Source organism: Henckelia pumila, chromosome 4 (genome assembly GCF_033568475.1).
Source record: "Henckelia pumila isolate YLH828 chromosome 4, ASM3356847v2, whole genome shotgun sequence".
In the NCBI taxonomy this organism is placed as follows: domain Eukaryota; kingdom Viridiplantae; phylum Streptophyta; class Magnoliopsida; order Lamiales; family Gesneriaceae; genus Henckelia; species Henckelia pumila.
This window is the reverse complement of record NC_133123.1, coordinates 189,298,453-189,316,417: the sequence shown is the minus strand read 5'-3', so window position 1 is coordinate 189,316,417 and position 17,965 is coordinate 189,298,453. Positions and strand designations below refer to the sequence as shown.

At 38.1% G+C, this 17,965-nt stretch overlaps 1 non-coding gene across 1 annotated transcript; it reads right to left on the bottom strand.

The window, feature by feature from the left end:
- Positions 1 to 17,404: 17,404 nt before the first annotated feature.
- On the bottom strand, positions 17,405 to 17,515 carry LOC140870048 (small nucleolar RNA R71). The gene has a single exon (XR_012147031.1). It is a non-coding gene; the product is annotated as a small nucleolar RNA R71 (small nucleolar RNA).
- Positions 17,516 to 17,965: the final 450 nt, after the last annotated feature.

Here is a 17,965-nt window from a genome sequence, read left to right as displayed (position 1 = left end):
GTAGAGAACCTTTCAGCCCTCGACTGAGCCCCAAAAAGTTCCTTGAGTTGCGTGTGAATGTCAGCAGCATTCACCGTGTCCTCAAATCGCCTCTGGAGTTCATCAGACATCGAGGCTTGCATATAGCATTTGGTCTTGATGTCATGGTCGCACCATGCATCAAGTTTGGCCAATTCCTCCGGACTTATGTCAGCTGGTGCTTCCTTCGGAGGTGCTTTCTCTAACACGTAGAGCATTTTCTCCGAAGTTAAGACAATCTTCAACTTCCGGAACCATTCCGTATAGTTGGCGCCAGTCAGCTTGTTTTGTTCGAGGATCGAGAATAAAGGATTTCGCGAATTCATTGTATGAAATACTGAAAAGGAAAAACAGACATATATCAATGATTGTTTAACAATTTACTAAGACATAAAATAGGCGAATTTAATTTTATGAATCTCACTCCCACTATTTTAACGATTTCACCACCCTCTAGTGAAAACGGGAAACTTTTTCCTTAGTGAGAACATGGAGTCCAATTGACAAACTTATGGTCCCGAATAATATCAGCCAACCATAATTCTCAAAAGGTAGAGCCCAATTGCTTCCAAAGCAACCCCCATGTATTTACCTCATGTCCAATAAGGGCCCAATAATATGACGCCGTTTAAAGTGACATGTCAAGATGACCCATCAATATTAAGTTGTGATGGACGGTCGCCATGTGGATCCCCCAATAATATGAGCCGATCCCATGGGAGTTCCACCCAACTTACAACATTTGTCGATCCAATGTACAGCTTTCCGACGGACGGGCCCCCCCAATAATATGAGCCGGACCGTATCCGCGGGTAGCATCACATACATTGACCGTTGATGGAAGGTAGGAACATTTAAACAATATTTAAATTTCCTTTATTTATCTTGATATAAATTTTAAATCATATTTAAAATGAGGGATTTTATTTATAAAAATATTTGTCTCATCATTTTTAATTTATTGCATGCATTGCCGGATTCACGCAATTTATGTCTAAACATGCATACAATCATAATATCACATATTATATAGGATGATCGATTCCATTTCTAATTGACCCGTGGTTGCCAATCACGGGTCTTAGTCCAATCCTAGGTAATATGCAGTATGCAAATGCAATCCTATTACATATGCTTCCAATTTACATTTCTTCAGTCTTCATTGTCTGCTGGGCCCACCATCTTCAAATCTTGATCTCCCACTAAATCTAATGTATTTACAATTAAATAACAATGACAAGTAGGGGATACATTTTTAGGGGGTGGGAACGGGCTATAAACCAAGCCCACTTTTATTACATATGACATTCATATCGGGCCATAAACCAGGCCCATTAATAAAACCAACAACAATAAAGACAAAATGTAAATTCCTAACATACACCTACAAAATTGGTCATGGCAATCGATCATCCTTATCCAATAACATTTAATTCAAAATTAATTTATTGGATAACATGCTGTGGCAATTCAAATTTAAACAAGATAAAATCATATTTTATATATAAAATCACATTTCACATATAAAATCATATTTTATCTCCATATCAAATAAAATCATATTTTATCTTATAAAATCCAATTTTACAAATAAAATCATATTTTATCTAATATATCATAAGATCATATCTTATCATCAATTGTACCAAAATAATTGATTTCAAAATTCAATTTACGGATAAAATATTAAAATTTTCCAAAATTCAAATTTATCCAAAATCAATTTTAAAATTTACGGACTCGAACAATTCGATCCGAAATCTCGTGAACCAATCAAAAACAATTTTTGACCGGACCAAAAATAAAATTTTAAATATTAAAATTAAAATATAATTTTTCCCGCGGGCCGCCCGGGACACTCCCGGGCCGGCCCGCACCCGGGGCGCGGGCCGGGGGCAGCCCGGCTGCCCCCTTAGGGCAGCGCCTGGCGCCGCCCCTGGGCGGCGCCGTGCGCTGCCCTGGGCGGCGCCGTGCGCCGCCCTGCGCAGCGCCCAGCGCTGCCCTGCGCAGCGCCCAGCGCTGCGCTGGGCAGCGCACAGCGCTGCCCTGGGCGGCGCCGTGCGCCGCCCTGGGCGGCGACAGTCGCCGCCTTGGGCGGCGCCGTGCGCCCCTTTGGGCGGCGCCGTGCGCCGCCCGGGGCAGCAACAATTGCTGCCCCACCGGGCAGCGATCCAATCGCTGCCCGGGTTTTGCCCCGAAAAATTTTTTATTAAAAATATTTATTTTGTTTCATAAACCGAGACTCAAAAATTTTGTACAATTGATTATTCAATCGATTGATCTGAGCAACCTGGCTCTGATACCACTGTTGGAAAACTGGCGAGTTCCCAGACCAATTACGATTGATACCCGGTGCAGCGGAAGTTTAAAAATTTTTCATGGAACGTTTCCATGGTATGGGTATCAACCGTTCATCGATTGAATTACGTGTGTGTAAAATTTAAATAACAATTAAATAAATTTTACCTCAAATCTCGCAACGAGATTAATGGACACCAACAGAACAATTCTGCTCTTGTTGTCTCTCCCTGGAACCGATGAACGCCTTCAATCAGGTCCACGAACAGAGGTTTAATCCCTCTGATAGATTGCACTAGAAAATCTATCAGAAGTTTTCTGCGAAGAGAATACACGAATTTGATTCGTTATTCCTGACTGCAATTCAAAATCACAGACCGGAATTTCTCGGGCAGAGTGAAGGGGGGCGGCCGAAATATGTTTGAGAGAGAGGGTAGGGTTTTCGAAAATTGCTCTCAAAATAATGACCTGTTGTATGTAATTTCTGTACTGAAATAACTTATTTATAATGCAGGCCACTAACACCTTAGGGCCCATTAGTCATAAGCTGGGGCCCGACAAGCAAAGCCCACTCGTTCAGAAATTAATATAAAATTCATCGTGACTCCGATTGATGAAACGATTTCACCAATGTGCACAGAAACCATTTCTGCACGTTTTAAAGTCAAAATAAATTTTCCTGAATCCGAATTCAGTGGTTTCCAAAAATGTCCATCCCTATGTCATTTTAGGAAATCCTACTCCCTTACTCTTATTTAAGAAGTCCAACTCCTTAGTTCATTAAATTTAACTCTTTAAATTTAACTATCTCAACGGGGATTAAAACTCCATTACACTGTGTGACCCTCAATGGTTCAGGGATACAGCTAGCCGTGGGCTCACAACTCCTTGTGACTCGGAACAACACTTTCCGACTTGCCCAACGAATCATGGTAAAGCGCCTAGCAACATCGCCCCATGATTCCCTAGGTATCACTGATAGTGCCTACAAGAACCAGTAGATTTTGGTTAACGTACAGTACGGTCCCTTCATCCATATATCCCGATCGAATCAACAACCATTGGTATATCGAGAGTCGCTCAAGATTCGATAACTATGCAATGCATCTTGAAGATCAAATTAGTGACATCGCATGTGCTACTAAGAAACCATTTCTTAAATCACATCAAGTACTCTGGCCAGAGATTTGTCACACTAATATCTCCTCAGATCGCATAGGATATCCACACTCGCAAGTATGTGGTGAATCCTTGACAACAATGCATTGACTCCTATATGTGTCGTAACTATACCCAATCTCGACACCTGATGACCCCCATAGAGTCGGTAAACGAGTCAAAGCACAGCACTAGCATATAGAGTCTCCATGATGTTTCAAGTCGTAAGGACTAATGGTGTACAACCAAAACCGCGGACTTTATCCACTCGATAAGTGATAACCACTTGGAAAGTCCGGATAGGGTAGTTCGATTATTCATCCTATGAATATCCATTTGCATGCTTCGAACATCTCCATGTTCCCTACCAATGAAACGTGGTACTCCGCATCGCAAATGCTAGTCTCAAACTCGAGCGATCCTTATCCTTATTATCGGACGGCTCAATCGACTAGGAACGGTTTTAGAATATACAGTGACTATAAGATGTATTTCATGATAGACATCTCCATGTTCTACCACATCTTACATACACTATAGTATATTCAAGGTCTTTATCAAAACAACAATAGTATATCACAATATAACAATATGAAGTAATATAAAGTCATTGCCATAAAAGTGTAAATAATATTAAACAAAAGATTGTTTATACAAAGAGTCAACAAAGCCCATAGCCACACAGTTGGCTCACTGGGCACCCACTCTTACAATCTGTTGGATTAATTACCGTCCTTCGACGTGTCGTTCTCCTACCACATCCCAAAATAAGGGTGTATGACAACGGCGACCATAAAGAGCCTCGAATTGTGCCATTCCAATTCTACGATGATAACTATTGTTGTAGGCGAACTCTATAAATGGAAAATGTTCCTTTCAAGATAATCCAAAGTCCATTATTGAAGTCCTAAACATATCTTCCAATGTCCGAATAGTCATCTCAGACTGACCATCTGTCTCTGGGTGATAAGCAGTACTCAAACTCATAGTAGTACCCAAGCTCGCTGAAAGCTACCCCAAAACCATGAGGTAAATCTCGGATCTCTATCACTGACTATGCTCAAAGACTTCATGTAATCGCACTATCTCCTAGATGTATAACCTTGTCATTCGATCAAAATTGAACTCGCGGTTATACGGAAGAAAATGCAAAGACTTGGACAATCTGTCCACCACAATCCAAATAGAATCACAATGTTTAGAGGTCATTGGCAAGTGGGTGAAAAAATCCATCGTCACATGCTCCCACTTTCATTTTGGAATCTCTAAACTCTGCATCAAACCACCTGGTCGTCGACGCTCTGCCTTGACCCGCTGACAAACAAGACAATGAGAGACAAACTGATACACACTACGCTTCATACCTTTCCACCATAATCTGGTACGTAGATACTTATACATTTTGGCACTACCTGGGTGCACGAAGAGTATACTACGATGTGTCTGAGACAGAACTTCGTCTTGAAAGGCTGAGTCGTCAGGTACAATGATTCTATCGGACAAACACAACAATCCGTCTGTCTGAAAGTGAATACCAGACGTGTTGTCTCCTTGAGCAAGTCTTGCTAATTTCTGCGTTTTCAAATCAAAAAACTGCAATTCTCGGATACGAATAAACGAGGATGGCTCAGTTAGTACTAAAGAAACTCGGATTCCCAATTGTCCTTTCTTATGCCGAAACATAAAACCTGAAGAACAACATTCTCGAATGGTACTAGCCCTTGCACTAATACTAAGAGCACTGATATTCACTTCGGCTAAGTGCGTTAGCCACTGGGTTCGAAGTACCTGGATGGTACTTAATCTCGCAATCATAATCTTTGAGAAGTTCCAAACATCGACGCTATCGCATGTTCAGCTCTGCCTGAGTGAACAAGAACTTCAAACTCTTATGGTGGGAAAATATTTCGAACCTCTCGCCATACAGATAATGATGCCAAATCTTCAGTGCAAACATGATTGGTGCAAGCTCTAAATCGTGTATTGGGTAATTCCATTCGTGGGTATTCAATTGTCTAGAAGCATAGGAAATCACATGCCCATTCTACATCAACACACAACCCAATCCTTGAGGAGATGCATCTGTATAAACCACATAGCCTTCGGGTCCAGATGGTAATGCAAAAACACGTGCAGTAGTAAATCGACCTTTCAAATCATCAAAGCACTGCTCGTACTCGCTTGAACAGACAAAAGGAACATCTTTTCTTGTCAGCTGTGTCAATGGTCAAGCAATTCACGAGAAATTCTCTATAAATTGCCGATAATACCCTGCCAAATCCAAAAAGATATGAATCTCTGAAGCTCTAGTTGGACGCGACCAATTCAAAATAGCTTAAGTTTTACTTGAATAAACTGATACTCCTTCTTGAGAGATAACATGACTAAGAAACACTACTCGGTCAATCCAAAACTCGCACTTGGTAAACTTGGCATATAACTGCTTCTCACGGAGAATCTGCAGTATAAGTCTCAAGTGCTGCGCATGTTCATCTACACTGTGCGAGTAGACCAAAATTTCGTCAATTAAGACCACGAAAAACTTTTCTAGGTAATCGCGGAATACCCTGTTCATCAAATCCATGAACACCGCAGGCGCATAACTTTGGGCGTGCCAGAGAGACAGGCGGGCGCGCATAAGATTCTGGACCATTTCTTCGATTTTAGATTTTGTGACGCGCGGGCGTGCCAAATGGGAAGCGGGCGCGCATGATGCACTTGAATTTCGTTCCTGAGAAACAAAAAAATTAAGGAAAATGAATCAAAATTCGAAAATAACAAAACTAAACGCAAAAACGAAAAAAATAAAAACAAACAAAAAGAAAATATGGGTTGCCTCACAATTAGCGCTTGGTTTATAGTCCTCAGGCGGACTTGTACCAGATTTAGGCCGGGTCTGTGAGTAAAGTACTCTCAGTACTTCGTACTTCGGTACCAAAATAGTGTTTAACCCTTTTCCCGTTCACCTTGAATAACCTTCCATCTGTACATCGAAGCTCAATCGCACCATGCGGGTATACCTTCTCCACCGTAAATGGTCCAGATCATCTGGTCAACCCAAAAGGCATCACTAAAAACTCATAGTGACAATAATGGTTACAAAACTCTTTCTTCGAGATATCCACATCTCGAACATGCAACAGATGATACCTTGACCTCAAGTCAATTTTAGAGTACATAGAGGTACCTTGGAATTGGTCGAACAAATCATCAATCCATGTCAAAGGATACTTGTTCTTAACAATCTCTTGGTTCAACTGTCTGTAATCAATACAGAGATGCATAGAACCATCCTTTTTCTTGACGAAAAAAACTGGCGCTCCCCAAGGTGAAACGCTCGGTCCGATTTATCCCTTATCCAAAAAATCCTATCGGGGTATCATAAGTCCCTCCCCTAGAAGTCAAACTGAAGTCAAAGACCATAAGTCCGTGAAATGTTTTGCCTTTGATGACCCTATAGCTTAATCCGACATGAGATGTATCTGGGAGATCGGTCGTCATTCTGACAAGATGTACCATGATTGCTTTTCATCGCCATTTTTTGATTTTTTTTTTCGATTAATCTAGGTCGTCCACCTGGCTATTGATCTTCTTGGCCGAGCTAAATGAGCTTAGTATGACCTATTTGACCCTGCAACCAAAAGCAAGATTCTTAAGAGGGGCCGAAAGGTGTTCCAACGTATCCCCACCGACACTCAAGTACGATGCTAGGACAGAAAAATATAGTGAGTAGTGTGTGCACACTTTGTGGAATTGGAATCCCAAACAATTAAATCAAACTTGTTATTTATAGGAGAGGCCTCTGAATTTGGTGTCATCCTTCCATAATTAGAATCCTAGAATATTTGGATTGTAATCCCATGAATCTTGATTGTGATCTCGTTTGAGTCTTTTCTAAAGATGGTAGGTCGAATCTTTGAAGAGATATGATAATGTGCAGCTGATCTGGCATTTTAGTTCACCTAAAACCATAGCCGACCTGCCGATGTAACGGAGCCAACCTTCCACCTTAGCCGACCTGTGCTAATGGTAAGGAAGCTATGCCGACCTTCCGACCTAGGGTTGGTGGCGAAGGTGCTCTGCCGACCTGAGGTTGGTGGCGCGGGAGCTATGCCGACCTGCCGGCCTAACATGTTGCTGACCTGACTTCTTAGCCGACCTAAGGTTTGGGATGAGGGTCATCCATGGACTGAGCTGATCTCCTTCCGGGGTATCAAAAACAATTTACATGTACCATGTTTGTTCAAATCAATATGGTATTTTTCTTGTATATATGTTACACCTAAAAAGTTATTGAACATTTCACACACATATATATGGTAAACTACCAAAATTTGATTCGTTAGATTGTTGATAAGTGTATTGTGTATGCATATTTTTGTGTCATTTTTATGGTTATTTTGAATGCATTTATTTTACATCGTGTGTTTTTTGGTATTTTATTTATTGTGCATGCATTCTACTGTCCTGGTTGATTTTTGAAGGTTAATGGAGCTTTTAGAAGAAAACTGAGATAAAGACTCGCGCGCGGGCGGACCCATATCTCGCGCGAGCGCATAAGGAATTTCCAGCAACGTTGTATCTAGTTCGCGCGCGAGCGAGCTCATATCTCGCGTGCGCGCGAGATGAGGTTCAAGACTCTGATTTCAAGACCTGCGGGCGTGCGAGATCTCTTTCAAGCGTGGGCGCAAGTTTGGGATGCTGATTATTCGTGAAATAATAGGTTGAAAAGGAATCTAATTGGTGCGGACTCTATAAATAGAAGTATTATTTTCTTCTTTTGGACTTTTGGACTTTTGGACGCGAAAACTTAAGCCGGCTCTTGAACAATCTTTCAGTTTTTCTTCTATTCTCGTATCTTCTAGTTTATGCTTTTATACATTTTTTTATTAATTATGTTTATTAGGGAGTAATAGTTTTTTTTCGATCAAGGCCACGTGATTGGGCCAGACAATTTATGTAAAAAACTTGATTGTTTATTTGAGAATTTTCATACTTGATTTTATTTTATTGATTATCGAATTTATGTTTGTCTTGTGAATTTCCTGGCATTTATTTGCTTGCATGTTAATTGATTCCAATTCGATATAGGAGGTTTCGATTTTGATCACTTCGATAATTAACATATTGTAAAATCAACTAGAAATAGAATTTGGTTTCATTATGCGGTTTGGGTGTAAACTGAATTTTCACAGTTCGTCATGCATTCAAATTTGATTAGAATTACGAAAGATTAATCCTTCAATATTTGAATAGTTTTGATTGTGGTAGAAATAGTCCTTTGAATAATTTAGGAGAATTTCCGTGAATTAAGATTAAGTTTGAGTCTTAAATCGACTGCTTGTTACATGAATTGTCTGGTACCTACGTGTGTCCTTGATCGAACATTTTCCAATTTGAAGTTTAATCTAAAAATTTTTGCTGCGTCTTTATTGAGTTAAAATTTAATTGCAATTTAGTTTCTAAGTTAAATTCTAAAATCACTCTTTTTGATTAGTCTAGATTAAGTAGAAATAATCATATTCTGATATTCATAATTATACAGTCCATGTGGGTATGATATATGATTTTATTCGCTTTACTATTACTTGTCCTGGTACGCTTGCCAGTAGAATTTATTCACATCGATTTAAGCGGTCAAGTTTTTGGCGCCGTTGTCGGGGACTGTTTGATATCAGAATTTTTATTTTTCTTGAGATTAGACTTTATTTATTTTATTAAAATTCTCAATTTTCTTCTTTTCTTTGTGATTTTCTGGTACTATCTGCTTGTTTATGCATAGCACTCGACGAATCAAGGAACTCTTGCCACTTGATTTGGAAATCGAGCGCACATTGAGAAGAATACGGAAAGCTAAGAGAAATTTGAATCTAGTACTTGAATTTGAATCAGAAGAAGAGATGGCGGACAACCGTACTTTTTGGGATCTGATTAAACCACCAGTTGAAGGTTATGGATCTAGCATAGTTCGCCCCGCTGTTGAGGCGAACAATTTTGAGCTGTAACTCTCTACTATACAGCTGATCCAACTGCAAGCGAGATTTGGGGGTACATCTGTGGAGGACCCCTACGCTCATCTGGAGCGTTTTCTATCGATCTACGTCACATTCAAGGTTAATGGGGTAACATCTGATGCAGTGCGACTGCGGTTATTCCCAATTTTTCTACAGGGAGATGCACTTGAGTGGCTATATGATCTGCCTTCCGGTTCAATTACTACATGGGATCAACTTGTTCAGACTTTTCTGAACATGTATTTTCCTCCCACGAAGATGGCAAAACTATTTTCTGACATCATCTCATTCAGGCAGAAGGAACTGAATCTCTACATGCGGCTTGGACCCGATTCAAAAAGATGTTCAGGATTTGTCCTCAACATAATCTTACTCAGAGCCAGCAGACTCAAACTTTCTACAATGGGGCTGATCAATCTGTTCGATCCATGTTAGATGTTGCTGCTAACGGAAGCATATTCAGGAAGACACCAGCAGAGGCGTGGGAAATTATTGGAAACATGGCTGAAAGTAACATTGGATAGCCAGATGTTAAGAAGGAGAAAAAGGATGGAGTACTAGAAGTTGATGCACTAACAGCACTGAATGCCAAAATCGATGCTCTTACTCATCAGATGACAATTATGCAGACAGCTCCAACCAATCAAGTGCAAGCTCAGCAGCCCGAGGAACAACAAGTATTTGAGGTTGATGCGGAGAATTTCATGGGAAATCAAGGGAGACAGCCGTACAATCCCTACAACAATACCTATAATCCTGGCTGGAAGAATCATCCGAACTTCTCATGGAAAGCTGCAGATCCTACAACCAACACATCAAAGCCAGTCGAGAAAAAACCCTCCTTTGAAGATATCATGATGAAATATGTAGCAGGTACTGAAACTCGTCTACAGAATCAGGATGCAATGTTGCAGAAGTTGGAAACACAGATGAGCCAGATAGCAACACAGCTGTAAACTAGGCCAGCAGGATCATTTCCTAACAATACTGAGAAGAATCCCAAGGATTTCAATGCTATTCTGGCGGTGACTAGATCTCAAGCAGAGACTGCAGAAAAGAATACTGAGGATGAGGAAGAAAGTGAGTCACTCAAGGAACAAGGGCTAGAGGAAGCACCCAAGCAGGCAGACTCGACGCCTACGAGAAAGAAAGATAAGTCTTCTAACCAAATTATTAATGATAATATTGATTTGAGTAACTTCCCTTCCCCCAAAGAGCAAAGCAACTGCAATTGGATAATCAATTTGCAAAATTTCTAGAGATTTTCAAAAAGCTTCATATCAATATTCCATTTGCAGATGCTTTGGCTCAAATGTCAAGTTATGAAAAAATTTTAAAAGAGATTTTTTATAACAAAAGAAAACTGGTGGATTTTGAAACTGTGCAGTTGTTGGAGGAATATTCTGCTATTTTACAAAATAAACTCCCTCCGAAACTTAAGGATCCCGGTAGCTTTTCAATTCCATGCACTATTGGGAAATCATTTTTTAACAAGGCTTTATGTGATCTAGGTGTAAGAATTAATCTTATTCCTTATTCATGTTTTGAAAAGCTAGGAATTGGTGAAGTTAAGCCAACCACTATCCCCTGCAATTAGCTGACAGATCCATAAAATATCCAAGGGGGATTGTGGAAGATGTGTTGGTTAAAGTAGATACGTTTATATTTCCAGTGGACTTTGTTGTGCTTGATATGGAAGAGGATCGTGAGATACCTCTTATTTTCGGTAGACCATTTTTAGCCACAGGAAAGGAATTGATTGATGTGCATAAGGGAGAGTTCATTTTGCGTATGAATGATGAGAAAGTGATATTTAATGCTTTTCAGGGCCTTCGATATTCTGCAGACAATTCTTATTGTTTCAGAATTGATATTACTGATGAATTGGTTGAGTGTTCTCTGCAGGAACAGTTGTCTGTGGATCCTTTAGAAATATGTTTGATAGGAACAACTGATAAGGAGCATGTCAGCAAGGAAGTTCATGAAGTGGAACGATATCTGGATTGGAGTCTTCCCTTTGACGGACTCATCAATACTAAGATGGGGGAGTTTGACCATACTCCAAAACCACTGAATCCATCCACCGAGGAGCCCCCCACTCTTGAACTTAAATCACTCCCTACTCACTTGAAATGCTTGTATTTATTAAAGAACGATAAACTGCCAGTAATATGTTCATATTCTTTGACAGGTTTTGAGGAGGAAAAATTGCTGAGGGTGACTAGAGAACACATAAGAGCCATAGGATGGAGCTTGGCTGACATCAAAGGGATTAGTCCAACCATGTGCATGCACAAAATATTGATGGAAGCGGAGCACAAGACATCTACTCAACCACAGAGGCGACTCAACCCGGCTATGCAAGAGGTAGTGAAAAAGGAGGTGATAAAACTCCTTGATGAAAGTATTATCTATCCTTTATCTGATAGTGAATGGGTGATTCCAATTCAAGTAGTGCCTAAAAATGGAGGGATGACTGTTATTAAAAATGAAAATGATGAATTGATTCCTACTAGAACTATTATGGGGTGGCGGGTTTGTATTGATTATAGAAAATTGAATGATGTCACTCGTAAGGATCACTTTCCCCTTCCCTTTATTGATCAGATGGTTGAGAGACTTGCAGGGCATGCATTTTATTGTTTTTTAAACGGTTATTCCGGATATATGCAAATTCTTATAGCACCTGAGGACCAACATAAAATCACTTTTACTTGTCCTTATGGTACTTTTTCATATAAACGGATGCCGTTTGGTCTTTGTAATGCGTCTGCCACTTTTCAGCGGTGTATGATGGCCATTTTTCATGATATGGTTGAAAAGTTTATAGAAGTTTTTATGGATGATTTTTCTGTGGTTGGGTCATCCTTTGATGCATGCCTATTTAATTTGAAAGGAGTATTGTAGAGATGTGAGGAGAGTAATCTTGTGTTGAATTGGGAAAAATGCCACTTCATGGTTAGGACATAAGGTGTCCGAGGTAGGTGTGGAGGTGGACGGGCAAAATTGGAAGTGATTGAGAAGCTTCCACCTCCCACGAATTTAAAAGGAATTCGGAGTTTTCTTGGGCATGCGGGTTTTTATAGGAGATTTATTAAAGATTTTTCTTCTATTGCTAAATCCCTCACTAATTTGCTGATAAAAGAGGTGCCATTTAATTTTTCTGCTGAGTGCTTGCAGGCCTTTCAGATTTTGAAGCAGAAATTAACAACAGCACCTGTGATATTAGCGTCTGACTGGAATCTGCCGTTTGAATTGATGTGTGATGCGAGTGACACTGCGTTGGGAGCCGTGCTTGGACAAAAGAGGGACAAAGTTCTTCATGTGATTTACTACACCAGTATCACCCTGTCAGCTGCCCAACTGAATTATGCAACTATTGAAAAAGAACTTTTTGCAGTAGTGTTTGCCTTGGATAAATTCAGATCGTATTTGGTGGGAAGCAAAGTCATCCTTCACACGGATCATTTATCACTGAAATATTTGATGAGCAAGAAGGATGCTAAACCCAGGTCAATTATTTGGGTATTATTATTGCAAGAATTTGATTTGAAAATTAATGACAGGAAGGGCTTGGAGAATCAAGTAGCAGCTCACCTTTCACGTTTGGAGAATCAAGCAGCTGAAACACAAGTTATTCATGATGATTTTCCAGACGAACAACTGTTTGAGGTAACGAATTTACCATGGTATTCAGATATCGTAAATTACCTCTCAAGTAAGTTTCTTCCCTCGTATTTAACGTATCAACAGAAAAAGAAATTTTTCTCGGAGTTGAAATATTTTTTGTGGGAAGATCCTTTTCTATTTAAGATCTGTGCAGATGGCATAATTCGTAGGTGTATTCCAGCGGAAGAGGTAAGTTCTATACTCTCACACTATCACACATGTCCGACTGGAGGTCACTTCGGCGCGGGTCGAACCACTGCTAAAGTGCTACAGTCGGGATTTTATTTGTCTTCGTTGTTTAAGGATGCATATGCTTATGTGATTGCTTGTGATTCATGTCAAAAAGTTGGTAATATTTTTAGGAGACATGAAATGCCTTTGAATAATATTCTTTTTTGTGAGGTTTTTGATGTATGGGGTATTGATTTCATGGGACCGTTGCCTGCTTCTGAGGGAAATAAATACATTTTGGTTGCGGTCGATTATGTGTCGAAGTGGGTTGTAGGACAAATGACTCTAGGGTGGTAGTAAATTTTTTGAAAAAAATTTATTTTTACTCGATATGGAACACCTAGAGCTATAATTAGTGATAGAGGAACCCACTTTTGTAATCACCAATATTACACACTTTTGAATAAATATGGAGTTACTCATAAGGTAGCAACACCTTATCATCCCCAAAGTAGTGGGCAAGTTGAGATATCTAATAGGGAGTTAAAGATAATTTTAGAGAAAACAGTGAATGCAAACAGGAAAGAGTGGTCGAATAAACTGGATGATGCGTTATGGGCTTATCATACTGCTTTTAAAACACCTATAGGAACTTCTCCCTTTAGGTTGTTATATGGTAAAGTGTAACGCCCCGTTTTTATCTTAAATGAGTTTATTTGAGTTAATCGGAGATTGCAGAGTTCACGAGCCGACTTGATTTTGATCAGGGTCCTTTTTGCAAATTTTGGAAATTTCAGGGACTAAAACGCAAATAGGGGATTTAATATATTATCTACACTTGTATTGACTTTTGAAAGCATTCCTCCTACTCCTCAAAACCGAGAGACTCCATTGAAACGCCCCAAGCTTTCTCCAAGATCCTAGATTTCAGTCTGAGCTCGATCCGGCAGTTGGAATTTATTTCTGAAGGCAGATTATCGATCACTGCAGTGAGAGCTCTGTTATATCGTAAGTTCTTCTTCGATCCGATACATTCTAGTTTTTGGATGTTGTTAGAATCGTTCTAGATTCGAGTATGTTGTTCTTGACAGAGTTCTGATCGTTTATTATCTGTCGGTTTTGAAATAGAGCGACGTTCGGAATTGTTATGATTTTTGGAAGCCATTTTCGAAAATCATGGTTTTGAGATTTGTTGGGTTTGCCTTGTTGTTGTTGTATTAGCATTGAATTGAGTTGTTATCGGTATTGAACTGCTGTCTGCGTTCCCGGTTTGTTCAGTTTATAACCGTTATGCCGTCGGTTTGAGTTTTGGGGATTTCGAACCGTATTTGAGTTGTTGAACTAGACTTGTAAGTTGATCGTGGTTATTGATCATTCTTTTGTCTCCGTAACAGATTCGTTTGGAGGTACCAAGCCCAGAGTTAGCAGCTATTTGATCGTTTCCGAGATTTGAACGAAGAACGGTATAGAGAATTTCCTTGAACCGTTGCCTTGTTGTTGTTAGATTGTATAGTTGTTGATACAATCTCTTTTGTAGCGTATCCAGACTTGGGAGCTACTGCATTGAAAGGTAAAAGCAGTCATCGTAGCAGGATAGCATACTCGGGACTGTGGTTCTCGAGTTTCCCCTTTGAAATCACATACTTGCATTTACACTTGTTCTAGCATGAGGAACTTGTGTCTTGTTGATTGTATTGGCTTTTGTTAAATGTCTTATTGTGTTATGTTTTTGTTATGCATTCATCTTGAGCCAATCTTGTTTTCAGCGGGCAGAACCGCCCTTTTTGTTTAGACGTTTGGGAACTATGATTGAGTGGCCTAGGTCGTAGTCGTTTCGCCTAGTGCTAGTGATGAAACTTAAAATTTGTAATTATTTATATGTTAAAAAGTGTGTTTTAAATTTTAAGTTTAATTAAAATTATGAAGTTGTATTATTTTAGTGTTATGTGTTTATATTTAAATGTTTTACTAAAATGTTGTATTTTACGGTTTGCGCAGGTTTGGTAAAAATAAAATTACTCAAGCTACAGAGGTCATAATGGAGTAACCTCAAAACCTGTAGAATCACAAAAGAGGCATCTTCAACTTTGTAGAAGACAAGAAATTCCAAAAACTTCATTAAGATGATCAAAATAATCAAACATCAAAATGGAGATAGATTTACTTTTACTATGACCAGCTTGGAGTAAAAATATCATAAGTATTTCATATTTTATCCAAAAGGGGTGAATGAGTTGTCCAAACACATCTAAACAAAATATCCTACGTGTTCTATGTTAAAGAGAAAGGCTGAATCGGTGGTCTAAGGCATCAAACATGCCAATTAAAGTTGGGTCATGGTATTGACATTCAAGGAGACAAGCACCCACCAACTTTACTATTTCACATTTAATGAGCCTTGGACTCTTGCTCTCATTTGGCCTATAAATAGATGTGTTGTATAAGCTTTGTAGTATGCAAGAGTGTAGAGAATTCTTCATTTGTAAAATAAATATTGTGTGTGTGAGAATAAAAGTTTGAGTGTGCAAGTTTCTCAAGTTCAAGTATGAAATTTCTTTTATCTTTATTCTTGAGTTTCATGTTAATGGAAAGCTAAATCTATTTATGTCAAGGTGAAAAGGTTTCATTGTTGGTCAAGTAAGATTGTTTATATTTTGTATATTCTTTTCTTTTCTATTTTTATTTTTACTAATTGATCTTTATTTGTAGGTATAATTTTGGATGATTTGTTGTTATCTATTTACATCAAATGCTTGGTACCTTGAATGTGGTTACCTTGATTTGTTGTCAAATATGATACAATAAATACTACAATAATTATATACTATAAATATATGTATCTATTTATAATAAAGTCATATATATTATTTAGACGATAGCGTGACACTGTCGGTTGTTCTAAATAATATATTGTGATTTGAACTAACATTTACTTTCTCGCATCTAACTTTTACTTTATCGCAACTAACATTTACTTTTCCGCAACTAACATTTACTTTCTCGCATATAACATTTACTTTTCCGCAACTAACATTTACTTTATCGCATCTAACATAAAGTCATATATTTTATTTTGACGATAGCGTGGCTCTGCCGGTTGTTCTAAATGAAATATTGTGATTTGATCTAACATTTACTTTTATGTCAATTTATATTTATGCATTTATATATATATTATGGGTACCATGTATTAAATATCGACTGATATTAATATAGTGGGAACTATATTATATATACTTGTTTAAATATTTCATTGTTCTTTTATGTTTATTCTTATTTTAGTTTCTTTTATTTATTTTTATTAAACAATCTTAAATAAACCAACAATGAACCTTTGAAACCTTGACAATTTTATAATTTGTGTATTTGAAGTTTTATAATAATATTTTTATCTATAATATATTATTGCTAAAATTAAACTTACAACATCCTCTCCGTGGATCGATCTCGTACTCACGAGTATATTACTTGCAGACAACCTACACTTGGGTGAATTACAATTTAAGTTGTAGCAAGTTTTTGGCGCCGTTGCCGGGGAGGTATAAATTAAGTTTAATTTTGTTATTATGTAAATAGTATGTTGTTTTTTATTGTATGATTGTTTGGAGTCGTAAACAAAGTGGTAGACTTGTTCGAGTAACTGAAAATATTTTAAACATGGACGATAATTCTAATAATCAAGATGATAATAATAATAATCATCATCATCAAGAACATGAACAACCAAGAACACTTAGGCACCATATGAATCCAATAAGAACTAGTACACCATCTTGTTTAGTTTTTCCTCCTGATGCATCTAATTTCAATTTTAAGCCACAAGTCATTCAACTTTTACCAAATTTTCATGGCTTAGATTCTGAAAATCCATATTTGCATTTAAGAGAATTTGAGGAGGTTTGCAACACTTATAATGATCAAAATTGTAGCATGGATACTGTTCGATTAAAGCTTTTCCCTTTTTCCTTAAAAGATAAAGCTAAAACATGGTTGCAAAATTTGAGATCAAGTTCAATAAGATCATGGGAAGAAATGCAACAACAATTTCTAAAAAAGTTTTTTCCTTCCCATAGAACAAACTCTTTTAAAAGACAAATTACAACTTTTTCTCAAAAACAAGGGGAAACATTTTATCAATGTTGGGATAGATATAAAGAGTTACTTAATACATGCCCACATCATGGTTTTGAAATATGGAGAATAGTTTCTCACTTTTATGAAGGTTTAATACCTAAAGATAGGAAAATGATAGAATTCATGTGTAATGGAACTTTTGAAGATAAAAACCCAAATGAAGCTATGGAATATTTGGAGTCATTAGCAGAAAATGCTCAAAATTGGGATAATATAGGCTCAATTGAACCACCAAGTAAAACCAATAATTCAACAAATGGGGGTGGTATTTATCATCTTAAAGATGATGTAGATGTTCAAGCTAAACTTACATCTTTAGCAAGAAAAATCGAGTCATTAGAAATGAAAAAGAGTGATCAATTAAAAAGTGTTCAAGAAATTGTTTGTCATATATGTGACACATATGATCATCTTACAAAAAATTGTCCTACTTTGCCTTCATTTAAAGAATGTCTCCATGAACAAGCCAATTATGTTAACAATTTTAAAAAACCAACATTAGA